This window comes from Phaseolus vulgaris, chromosome 7 (genome assembly GCF_051622355.1).
Source record: "Phaseolus vulgaris cultivar YP4 chromosome 7, ASM5162235v1, whole genome shotgun sequence".
In the NCBI taxonomy this organism is placed as follows: Eukaryota; Viridiplantae; Streptophyta; class Magnoliopsida; order Fabales; family Fabaceae; genus Phaseolus; species Phaseolus vulgaris.
Genome location: NC_143504.1, coordinates 14054857 through 14068494, shown reverse-complemented (window position 1 = coordinate 14068494; position 13638 = coordinate 14054857).

Genomic DNA, 13638 nt, shown 5'->3' with positions numbered 1-13638 from the left:
GAAAAGCAAGAAACAGCACAACACTTCTTTTTAGAATGTGCCTATGCGCAGAGGGTATGGATCCTCTGTTTCAGATGGATTGGCATTACATTTGTGCAGCATAAGGATATTTTAATACACTTTGAGAGTTTCTATCTGCCCCATCTGAGTGTTAAACAGAATCAGATTTGGAAGGGTGTTTGGATTGCTATTGTTAAAAGTATGTGGGACCAAAGAAATTTGGTGGTGTTCAAGCAGGGGACAGCTGATGTAGAAGAGATTGTTCACCTAGCCCAACTCTCAGTGTGGCTCAAGCTGAAGTTTGGGACAAACTCCTTCACCTATGCTTTTTCGGACTGGGTTCTCAATCCTGGTGTGTGCATGCAAAGCTGCTAGTTGGAGGGCAAGGGCTTGTATACTGATATCTGAGGTAGGCATGCATAAGAGGGGATTTGTTCTATGAAGTCGTCCCTATTCAGTTGTCAGCTGAAGTCAGTGTAGGTGGGAACAGCGGGGGTGTACCGAGATTTGGTGTCTGGTGTTCTATATAGATAAAAAGTGGAATTGTGAAGGTTCTGTGTGGTCTCTGGTTGTCTTGGTTCTAGCTAGAGGTAACGGTTGTTAGGGGAGGGTGCTCGGTATACTACCCAGGCCTCTAAATAGGGGCTGTCATTCTCTGGTTTTCTTGTTGGCGACTTTGTGTCTGGACAGGTGTGCAGGTTTTGGCTGCTGGTATGCAGACTTCCTACCAGTTTAGAGTTCGAGTGCTGCTTAAAGCTTGATTTATGTAGCTGGTTATCCCAGCTGTACCATCTGTGGGCGGGATGAGCAGTGGTGCGGTTGACGTTTGGTTGATGTAGGGGATGGTTGCTGTTAGGACATGCAGCTTTGATGGGTGCTATTAGGATGTGCTATGCTAGTTTGGGTGACCCTGTTAGGGGCTAAGTTTTGTATGCTTTGCTGGTTTGGGTGACCCTGTTAATGGGTGCTGTTAGGATGTGCTATGCATGTTTTTCTCATGGTTATCAAGTGACTCTGATGGTAGTTGCGACAGTCCAAGGAAGTTGATGCCTAAGTCCATCTGGTTTTTGGCATGCTGTTCGGCTGGTATAAATGAAGTTGAGGTGTCCAGGAAATAGACTTAGGATGAAGGAGGAATGTGTGTCTCTGGATCGTGTTTGCTTTGGCCAAAAGAACCTCAAGTTGCACATGCTTAAGGTTGTGTCTTAAGGTTTTACAAATGCAATTCAAATGGCCAACAATGCTTCTGAAGGTCATCACCACTGTGTTGTAGTCATGAAGTAAGAAAACCTGGGTATTGCCTACAATAGTGACTGGGACTACCGTGGGTATTTTTGGTCTTAATCAAGATGTAGATGGCTTTGTCATGTTGTAAAGGGATGGGAGGGAGTCTCTTTTCTCATATTCCAGCAGTCTGTTTTTTGCTGGTGTATGTGCTAATCAAATTCTTCTGGTTTGGGAAGCCTTTATAGTTTAAGTTTTCTAGTGTTAAGTGCTCCCTTAACTCTGCTTTGTATTGTTGTTTGTTTAAACTATGAGGGTATTATGTATAAGGGTTGGGACACCCCTTAAGTGTCTCATTTATATTCTATTAATTTATAGTTGATTAAAAAAAAAACTTAAGTTGTATGTTAGAGACATGCAACTCTTTTAGTCAGGTGAGATAATTTAGTGGGGAAGAAAATTTTGAAGTAGAAATCAAGTCAAGATATATATTTTAATGGATTCTTACATACAACTAGCAATTTTATGAAAAAAAACTAGGGTGATTATTTAGATCTTGAGCATATGAAAAGTTGCCACGAGTTTAAAATTTAATAAAAGGGTTTTTTTTATATGTTATAAACTTAATAGATAATTAATTTATTATATTATTCTATCTTAATCTCTATCAATTTTTAAAATAACAGATTTCTTATTCTTCCCTTACTCTCTCTATCCTCTTTTTTCTTATATATATATATATATATATATATATATATATATATATATATATATATATATATATATATATATATATATATATATATATATATAAACTGTTCCTTCTATTTGTGATCACATTTGCAACTATCCTGTAGTTTTAATGGTTTAAGTGTCCTAACCCTACAAGTTAAGTTGTGACTAGGAATCACAATGTGAGTCCGATTGTGCGAACTGATCCACAATCCGATAGGAAAAAATATAGGATAAATTGACTATATTAATCCACTAGTCTACTTAGGCTTGTCCTATATAACTTGTAATCCTCACGCGCTAGTTATAGAGTGGAGATATTAACTCGCATAACTTGCATAATATTTTATTTGTTCAATTCAAGACTACATCCAATGTTATTAACATGGAGAAATAATAATAATGTTTTTGAAGTCAACACAAGATCACGGTTAATTACTGTAATTTTTTAGTGTCTTAGGCAATGTCTTATTTTTATATTTTATTTTTCATATAACATGTAACTTTGACATATTTAAATGTTAATATTATGCTTATTTAAATTTTATTTTCAAATGTCAACTCATGGAATAAATAAAGATGCACTACAAGAAAATCATTGAATAGAAACTAATTTTACAGACAAAAAATAATTAGTTGCTATGGTGACTAAATTATAAACCATTTTAGAGACTAAAATATTTGTTGGTTTCTAAATTAGTTTCTATTAGTGTTAAATAGTTTCTAAATTGGTATCTAATTAGCTACCAAGATTTTAATTACCAATTATTTAGATTATAAATTTGGTAGAAAAATCTTGGTAGCTAATTAGACACCAATTTAGAAATTATTTAACAATAATAACAACTAATTTAGAAATAAATAAAAAAGTCTCTAAAATAATCTATAATTTCGTCAGTCAATATAGTAATTAATTATTTTTTTTCTCTAAAATTAATTTTTATTTATTGATTTTCTTATACTGATGTGAAACAATAAAATAAAATATATTTATATGTATATTCTTTTGAAAAGTTTTTATTTATAGAGGACCAACCTTATGACGAACAAAACCAACCTATAATTTTTATGCAACCAAACCCACTTTTTATGGAACAAATGTGAAATGAGTGAGAACAGGATATTAAAACATGTTATTTAGTGCATTAGTAGAAGAAATAGATAGTGTAAGCTCATGTGAAGTTGTTGTAACATTAGTCAGAGAGGTACTAAACTTTTTTATCATCACTACTCAACTTTTGAAATAATAAAGCTCCGCACTCAGTAAAGTTCCCTTGTATAAAAATTATAATGTCTTCTGTGGTGCATTCTGGCCAAGTCTTCCTGGTTTAATTTCTTCAAAACTGATCATAGTCAAAACGTGCTGCTTACACTTCTTCCCACTCCTCATGCTCATGATTATTTTTCCAAAATAAGTCTTCCTATTTATTTTGGGTGAGAACTTATTAACGTACACGATAATTGAATATTTACTGACCTATAGTTTTGATTTTTTTATATTCAAAGTATAACTTACTATAAATTTGGTAGGATTGGACTTTTGGTATGAAAAAAAATCTGGTTGAGAGAATAAATCCCACTAAAAATATAGCCTGTGAGATAATCTGCAAAACTTAATCATCCACAAAATGAGTAAATACTTCTTACTAACCGCATTCATACAAAAAAGTATATATATATATATATATATATATATATATATATTGTGACATGTATGTGTAGCTTGACATGAAATCTAACTTTAATGAATGAAGTGAAGGTCAAAATAAACTAAAACCACAATAAGAAGTTATGTTGATGTACCAAAAGAAAGTAGAAGACTTCATTGGGACCATAAGAAATTTTGCTTTGTTGCTTTTTGTTACTGATAGCTTTCTCACACATTCATCTCAAGCCTACCTTCACCACAATGACTAGGCCATCCCTTCAACCATTCTCTTAATAAGAGTCTTCTCCACTTTCAACCAAACACCAAATAGTATTAAAAAAAATTAAAAAAAAAATTATTAGAATATATGATTAGAAATGGGCTAAAAGGGATTGCAAAAAAGTTATTTATCTTATATATCTTCGGAGAGTTTATGAAAAGATATTAAGGTTTATGGAAAATGTTAATCAATTACAAGAAAATCATAAAATAGAAAACAATTTTAGAGATAAAAAATAATTAGTTGCTATAGTTACTAGATTAGAGACCATTTTAGAAACTAAAAAAAATTGGTTTCTAAATAAATTTTTATTATTGTTAAATAGTTTCTAAATTGGTATCTAATTAGCTCCAAATATTTTTGTTACTAAATTTAGAATCTAAATAATTGGTAGTTAAAACATTGATAGCTAATTAGATACCAATTTAGAAACTATTTAACAATAATATAAACTAATTTAGAAATCAAAAATTATTTTAGTCTCTCAAATGGTTTATAATTTAGTCACTATTATAATTAATTATTTTGTATTTCTACATTTCGTTTCTATTTCATGATTGTCTTGTAATAAATACAAAGAAAAAGGGAAATGGATATGACTTTTGTATATAACTTTTGTTTGACATGGAAAAAAACATTCCATAGAAGCTTCATAGAATGTACTTTGAAAACAGAAAGATATTTATATTGCTTATATTTGCACTATACACATGATTGATGGAGACTACAAGTATACAAACTAATGAGACTAGAGATTTTTTTATTAGCATGGTATATGAAGAACATGATCAAGTCTTATTTATAAATTTAGTTTTAGTGTAATTACTACAAACATAAAAAAATTTATCCCCAAATGTATGCTATTTGCAAATGATATAGTTCTAATTATTCTATCAATAACAAAGGTTAAATTTTTATGCCTATTTTTTGCATATTTTTTTTTTAAAATTGTGCAATTTGAAAGTTTCTTTTTCACAAAAAAACAAAGTCTTTGGATTGTGTAATTTGAGAGTGACTTTCAAATTGTACAATCTAAAAATCATTTTTTGACTTTTAGATTGTGTAATCCGATAGTAGCTCTTGATTACACATCTAAGCTATTTTCTTCATTGAGTTCATCCATAACACAACACAAAGATAAGGATGACAGTGCCGACAAGGAGGTGACAACGACAAGGGGACGATGATGGCAAGGGATGACGACAGTAAGAGAACAATTTGGTCTTTTAACCACTCTCATGGTGCACATGGAAACTATGGTGTAGAAAGAAATAGCCAAAAATCTACAAATCATTGTTGTTGAAATGAAAAAAAAAATGACTATTGTCAAACACACACTTTCTTTCTGCACTCCCATAATTTTCAAAATTTCAGATACATTCTTATATAAATAAATGTGTTGAATGGATGTGTTGGCCGTGGGAATATTTGTATTGTAGTGGTGGTTGGTGATGATTGTGCGTAGTGGTGGTGGCAGGTGGCTGTGGTTGTTGGTGCCTCAGGTTTTGATGAGTTTTGGTTTTGATGAGTTTTGTTGTTTTTCATTTTTGAATTTCAGTTATGGTTTGTTGAATCTAGAAACCTCTCATTTCACACAATCCATAATGTAAATCATTAATTGACTTGTATTTTAGAACGGACAATTCGAAATACAAATTTTATATTTTGGATTGTAAAATATGAAATGTATTTCTAAAATGAAATGCATTCTGAATTTTATAATCCAAAATATTATTCCAAATCTATAAATATATTCTAAATTATATCAATTGTATTTGTAATATATTTTGTTTTTAAAATATATTTTAAATTGTAAAATGTAAAGCGTAATTTAGATTTAAAAATACATTCTAGTTTATACCATCCAAAATATATTAAAAAAATATAATATATTTTAGATTATGCAATTTATAAACTTTTAAAAAAAGGAAAACTTGTTCAACCGCTTTGGCGTGTCAATGACTCTAAGGCAGTTAGTTTCTAGCAGTGACAAAGGATCACGCAATGCCTTGTGACCAAAATTGCAAGCAACTAGGAAGGGGGTGCGCGTTACAATGACACAGAAGATTTGAGGGAAAAGAAGAGGATTTTATTTACTTTTCATTAAGGGAATAATCTAGATTTCACCACGCAGATTGAAAACATGGGATGCAGTACCAGGGCTACTTAAAAGCCCAAAACCACTTTCCGATTAGAATTTGAAGAATCACTAATAATTATTTTTTAATTAACTTTAAAACACTCGATATTATTATTTTAATTATTTTTTTATCATTTATTTATAATTTTTTATTATATTATTTTTTAATAAAAGTTGTCAAAAGTATAATTTTGAATTTGAATTTTGTCTAGGAAACATTGTGACCATTCTCGCGTTATATAATTTACAGACATGGAAACTGCATCAGGTGCGTGCTTTTCAAAGTTTCATATGGTTCATATTGATTTGATGTCATCTTCATAATTAGTCAATTAATTAATTATTTTTATAATTAAATAAAGTCGGATTCTGATAATGGATTGGGTGGGAAATATTAAAAAAAAAAAATATCCTGAAGTTGACACAAATTGCCCTTTAGTAAACTTGGACTTTCTTGAGGTTATATAAACAGAACAAAGATTGAACTTATAATTCTAATTTTGTAGTTGCGATGAGGGGACATATTTCTAAATTCTTTCAGATATGCAATTTAATCTACCATTTAACTTTTCTTGAGGGCTAAAGCTGCAATTTGTGTTTTATGGCCGCAGAGGAAAAAAAAATCATATATAATATAACTAATTATAGTGGTCGGACGTGTTGAGGTCCTCGGTCCAACACTTAAGCGTAGGAAGCTCGGTTAGATAGGTTATACCAAACTCGGTTTGGGATAAGTATGGACTCAATGACACATTACGAGGTCGGTCCAGATGTTGGGTATTTTATACGAAAAAGATAATTAAAGTAAAAATAATAGAAATACTAGCTTGTTGAAATTATATTCTTGTTGTTTAGATTATATTTTTGTTGTTGAAACAAAATTCTGGTTGATGAAAAACGTTGAAGGAATGTCTATAAAAGGGGTTTAAGAGCCTGAGTAAAGGTAAGCTTTTCTGGACCCAATACTTATACATATTTATAGTATGAATGCTTTCACTGACTTGATCGTCGGAGTGTTGTGATCAACGGCTGGAGTCCCCTTTGTCACAAAGCGTCTTCAACTCGGTTCAACACCCAAGCAGAGTTGCTTTCAGCTAGGAGCTCACTTCCAAGTCCGACCGAGGTCAACTGACGAGAACATTTGGCGCCCACCGTGGGGCTCGATAAAACTTGATCCCACCACCCACATTTGCGACTGAGAATTCCACGTGATGAGAAACACGAGGCAAAGACTGTTGGGATCTGAAGGAAGTGAGGCCCCTGCCTTGCGACAATTTATGGAGGCCATGAGGGCCCTTTAGGAGGCAAACGAAGAATACTGACGTGAGCAAGAGCCGATTCGAGAGGAAGCCAAGGTCGAGCAAGAATGGTTGCAAGCTGAAGCTCGAGCCGACCAAGAGCGCCTTTGAGAGGAAACGCAATTGAGTCAAGATTGCCTTATGGCAAAAATCAAGGCCTCTCAAATAACTATGGAGGAGCACGCACAAGCCAATGAGAAGTTACGCAAGACCAACGAGGAACTGTGGAGGAGCTTGCACTGATAGGGTCGACGTCCTGCTCGGGAACGTTCCCCGGATTTATCATCGAGGGATGACCCCAAGTCGTTCTCACAACAAATTATGGACGAGCCTGTGTCACCCCATCACATCATACCCAAGATCACCTTTTTCGCTGGTGTAGAAGATCCTGAAAGTCATCTAAAGGCGTTCAAGGCTCAAATGATCATCTTTGGGGGGTCTGATGTAATTCGATGTAAGATGCTCATGGGTACACTCACGGGGATAGCCCTGCAATGGTTTAGTGGGATCTTGGATGGTCACATCACCTTTTTCCCTCAGTTTTCTAGAATGTTTAAAGAGTAGTTCTCGGCTAATAAGGTCAATCCCCCACGATTGTGTGATCTATTCAATGTCAGACGCTCAAAGAATACTTGAATAGATTTTGTGAAGTCTCAATAAGACTTCAAACTCAGGATGAAGAGATGGTGGTCACCACTTTCGTACAAGGGATGACAGCAAGCCCGTTTAGTGATTCACTAATCAGGAATTCGGCAGAGATGTTATCCAAGGTGCATGAACGAGCTACCTCCCATATCGAGGCTAAAGAGGTCGTGTAGCTCACGGTTGAAGCAACCCAGGCACAAGGAAAATAACCGAGATCATTCCATTAGGAGAAATGAAGCATCCACTGAGAAGAGAACGAATATGTGGTATGTCCCGTATGTCGCCAAGAAGGATGAACCTAAGAAGAAGGCTAGGGAGGAGACGACGATCAGACCCAGATTCCGAGTATCCTCTAAAGAGCTCTTAAGCATGCAAAGGGTAGCGGATAAGCTAAAATTTCCCCAAAAGACAAATCGATTCTTGGGATCACGAGGAGATTCCTGGTGTGACTTTCACAGGGAATTTGGGCATAGCATCGAACGATGCATAACCTTAAGATACCAACTGGCTAGTTTAGTGAAAGAAGGCTTCTTGAAGGAATATATCGAGGCCAACCAAGAGGAACCAAAAAGAGAGGCTACGACCATGGACCAAACACATGAAACTCTAATCCATGGGGATTTGAACACCATCACAAGAGGATTCTCTGGAGCTGGAAACTCAGTCTCCAAACATAAACAACATGCGCGAGCGGTGATGTCCCTATATACAAGGAGGTCTGACCACCCTACAGAGCCCTCCCTCTAATTTACAAGTGCTGACCTGGAAGATGTGTTTCCCCATGAGGATGATACAATGGTGATATCTATTGTCACGATAGGACGAAAGGTGCACAAAGTCCTGATCGACCAAGGAAGCTTGATCGACGTGATGTTCTAGGGAATGTTTACAAATTAGCAAATATGCCATAATCAGTTAAAGCTTTATGATGGTTTTCTGGTCGGCTTTGAAGGAGACTAGGTGGAAGTACGAGGATACGTTGAGCTCAGGAAAACTTTCTCAAATGAAAACGCAGTCGAACGATTACTGTCAAGTACATCGTCGTCAATGCATCTTTCGCATACAACCTGCTTCTGAGGCGACCCTCTTTGAATATGTTGGGTGTAGCCTCAACCACCCACATGAAGATGAAGCTGCCCTCGTCAGAAGGTGGGATAATTACTATAAAGGCCGACCAAAAGATGGCACGAAAGTTCTACGAGAGTAGTTTGAAAAATCGTAGGGGAACTTACGCAATCACCATCCAAGCAAGAGAGCCAAGGTGGATAGCAGAGGCAGACATCAACGATGAAAGATGACCTGGGCCTACTGGAGAGGTTCGGGAGAGGGAGATAAAGGGGAAGAAATTCAAGCTCGTTGTGCAAAGAGTTAGAGGATAAAATATTCGGCGTCATCTTGAAGAATATGAACGCTTTCGCGTGGTTATCCGCAAACATGCCTGGAATAGATCCAAATTTTTTATGCCACCGGCTTACCGTGGATGAAAAGGTCATGCCCGTGGTATAGAGATGAAAGAAATTCAATTATGAGAAATGCCTCATCATCTGTGAAGAAACTCGTAAACTTTTCGTTGTTGGCCACATAAGGGAGATCCAATACCCTGAATGGTTGGCGAATGTCGTATTGGTGAAAAAGAAAAATGGGAAATGGAGGATGTGTGTTGACTTCACTGATTTAAATAAGGCTTGTCCCAAAGACTCTTACCCTCTACTGAGCATAGACTTCTTGGTAGACAACGCTTCGGGATGTCGGCTGTTAAGTTTTCTATATGCATTTTAGGGGTACAATCAAATTCGTATGCATCCGAAGGACGAGAGTAAGACATCTTTTATGGTTGAGGTCGTCGTTACTGCTACAAGGTCATGCGATTTGGCCTAAAAATCTAGGGTGACCTACCAAAGGCTCATGGACTGGTTCCTTTCAACAATGCTCGGACGAAATGTTCAAGCATATGTGGATGACATGGTTGTCACGTTGGAAAGGGAAGACCAACATGTTGCCGACCTAGAGGAGCTATTCACAACAATAACAAAGTACAATCTAAAGCTTAATCATGATAAATGTGTGTTCGGAGTAGAAGCAAGGAAATTTCTTGGCTTTCTGCTAACTGAAAGAGGTATAGAGGCAAACCTTGACAAATGCACAACGATCATAAAGATGAGAAGCCCAGCTAATGTGAAGGAAGTGCAGCAACTAACCGGGTGCATGACCTCCCTATTCCGTTTCTTGTCAGCCAGTGGAGATAAAGGGTATTCTTATTTCCAATGTCTTAAGAAAAACAATCGCTTTGCATGAACTAGTGAATGCGAAGAAGCTTTCGCTAACTTAAAGGAATACCTGGCTAGTCCCCCCGTTCTCGGGAATCCCTATACTTCTCTATTTTTTTTATAACAGATCGGGCTATCAGCTCGGTCATTTTGCAAGATCAGGAGAAGATCCAGAAGCCAATCTATTTTGTAAGCAAGGTGCTGCTGGGACCAAAGACTCAATATCAAGCTATCGAGAAAGCTGCCCTAGTTGTGGTGTTCACAGCCTGACAACTTTGCCATTACTTTCAAAGCTCCACTGTGATCGTAATGATTGACCTACCTATCCGTAAGGTCTCCAAAAGCCCGATATTGCAGGTCGGATGGTCCGTTGGGCGATTGAGTTGTCCGAGTTTGACATATAGTATGAACCTCGAGGGCCAATTAAAGGTCAGGTATATGCAAACTTTATGGTAAAGCTTTCACCCAAGGACTCCCAGCCTGATCCTAACGATTTTCAATGGGGCTTTCGGTTGATGGGTCCTCCAACCAACAAGGGAGCGGAGCTGAAGTCATTCTAGAAGGACCAAACAGGCTCTTAATTAAATAAGCCCTCAAGTTTGCATTCAAGGCAAACAACAATCAACCTGAGTGTGAGGCCTTGATAGCAGGAATGTTGCTGGCAAAGGAATTAGGAGCTCAGAGCTTGTTGATGAAAAGCGACTCACTGCTCGTAACCGAGCAAGTCACAGACGAGTATCAGGCTAAGGACCCTCAACTTGCCTCATACCTCTGGTATGTGAGGATCTTAAGAGCTTCTTTCTCTGCGTTCAATCTTGTTCATATTCCTAGAGAACAAAATTCTCGAGCAAACCCATTGTCTAAGTTAGCTAGCTCGGGAAAAGGAGGTCAACAAAGGTTGGTAATCCAGGAGACTTTGAAATCACCGAGGACAACTGCAGAAGGGCTATCTGAGGTTGACCATCTGGAAGTCGTAAAGATAAGCCTAGAGAAAGGGAGAAAGCATTGATCGATGATTCAAGAAACTTTGAAAGTCCCAAGAATAACCATTTATGAGTTGCTTGAAGATGAATCTCTTAAGATCTTGCAGATCATCACCACAGATACTTGGGTAACACCTTATAAGCGTTATCTTGCCGATGGATTACTTCCTACCAAGCTCGTAGAGGCCAAAATTGTCAAGAGGAATTCAGGTCGGTATACCCTAATAGACGGGAACCTATTTCGTCATGGCTATACTCATCCACTTCTTACTTGTGTACGTGAAGACCAATGAACCCGTATAATGGTCGAGCTTCGTGAGGGTGTTTACGACAATCACATTGGTGGACGAGCTCTCTCGTTGAAAGCCATCCGAGCAAGGTAGTATTGGGCGACAAAGAAGGAAGATTGTGGGAGATATGTTCAGCACTGTGAGCAATGTCAGAAGCACGCTGATTGGTGCCATGCACCAGTTGGGGATTTGCGATCAATTTATAGCCCATGACCTTTCCATACCTGGGGAATAAACTTTTTGGGCCCTTTCCCTTTGACCATACGTCAGATGAAGTACCTCATTGTCGTAATCGAGTACTTTATCAAGTGGATTGAAGCTGAGCCGATTGTGCAAATAACTGCTCATAAAGTTCAACATTTCGTATGAAGAAATATTGTGTGCTGCTTTGGGATTCCGGGACACTTAGTATTCGACAATGGAACCCAATTTGCTAGCCAACAATTGGGAAATTGTGCACAAAGCTCGGAATAAAGCAGATATTCACCTCGGTAGAACACTCACAAACGAATGGGCAGGCTGAGTCGGTCAACAGGGTTCTATTGAGAGGATTGAAGAAGAGGTTAGAAAAGGCAAAGGGAAATGGGTCAGAAGAAATTCCAAGAATTATGTGGTCTTATCACACCACCCCACAATCAACAACCAAGGAGACGCCTTTTAGTTTGATATATGGGTCTAATGTCATGATACCAGTAGAGGTACAAGAGAATTCTCCTAGGTTCCAAAGCTTTTTTGTTGAAGAATCCAACGAAGGAAGGAAGTTGAATCTAGACTTGCTGGACGAGGTACGTGATGACGGTCGTATAAACCGGGAAGCCTTAAAGAGAATGGTGGAATTAAAGCACAAGACCAAGACGAAAACTTGGCAGTTTAAGGTTTCCGACTTGGTGATGCGGAAGGTCCACCCCTACCAGATTGAGAACAAGTTGTCTCCAAAGTGGACTGGCCCATTCCGCGTAGTTGAGGTACTAGAAAACAGTGCATATAAGTTGGAAATCCTAGAGGGAGGAGCCATCCCACGAACATGGAACGCAACAAATCTCAAGTTTTATTTCAATTAAGACACTTAAGATTTTCATTATTTTCCTTTGAACATTATACTGTTAGAGGTGGACACTCTTTTTCCCTCAAAGGGGGTTTTTTAACGAGGTCACCTAGTAATAAATTTGTTCTTGGAATATGATGTATGAAATAAGTCAACTTGAATTGAATAGCGATGATGACACATGGTGAGACAACTTAGCTCGGTGTAACTACCCGAGTATAGAAGCCCTGTGAGATGAATTTATTTGATGATATATTTGATTTGGCACATGGTAAGATGACCTAGCTCGGTGTAAGTACGATTACCTGAGTATAGGCGCCCTGTGAGACAGATTTATTTGGTGAGTTATTTGATTTGGCTCAGGGTAAGACGACCTAGCTCGGTGTAAGTACGATTACCGAGTATAGGCGCCATGTGAGATGAATTTATTTAATGAGTTATTTGATTTGGCACATGGTAAGACGACCTAGCTCGTTGTAAGTACGATTAACCGAGTATAGGCGCCCTGTGAGATGAATTTATTTCATCAGTTATTTGATTTGGCACATGGTAAGACAACCTAACTCGGAATGAATGAAGTCAACCAAGTATAAGTGATGTGAGTTGATTTTAGACTTGTCCATTTTAATGGTGACACTTTGTTTATGATTTGAATTTTAACAATTAAGGTGTGAGACCTAGAGAAGATTCCCATTGGACACGAACTTAACCAAGTGGTTAAGTAAGTGTGAAGGTTCACTTCCAAAGGCAAAAGAAAAAAACATAAGATATGGTGAAGATGATGATGTTTGCGGAAAATGAAAGAACATAAAAGGATGCAATTAGTATGAAGAGGATCGAATGGAAAAAGAAACAAAACACAAGAACACAAAGGGAAATAATGGTGCAAAGGAAGATGAAATGGAAAAGATGAAGGATAGGAGTGCTTAGGGAATGGAAGAACACGCCACATGGAGTGTGTGGGATCTCCAAGATAAGTGATGGGGGAGACCTCTTGAAGAGCTCTCACTCTTACAAGATAAGACCAAAGAAGAGAGAACACAAGTCTCGCTCACAATTTGTGTAGAGTTTCTTTTCTATTTCAAA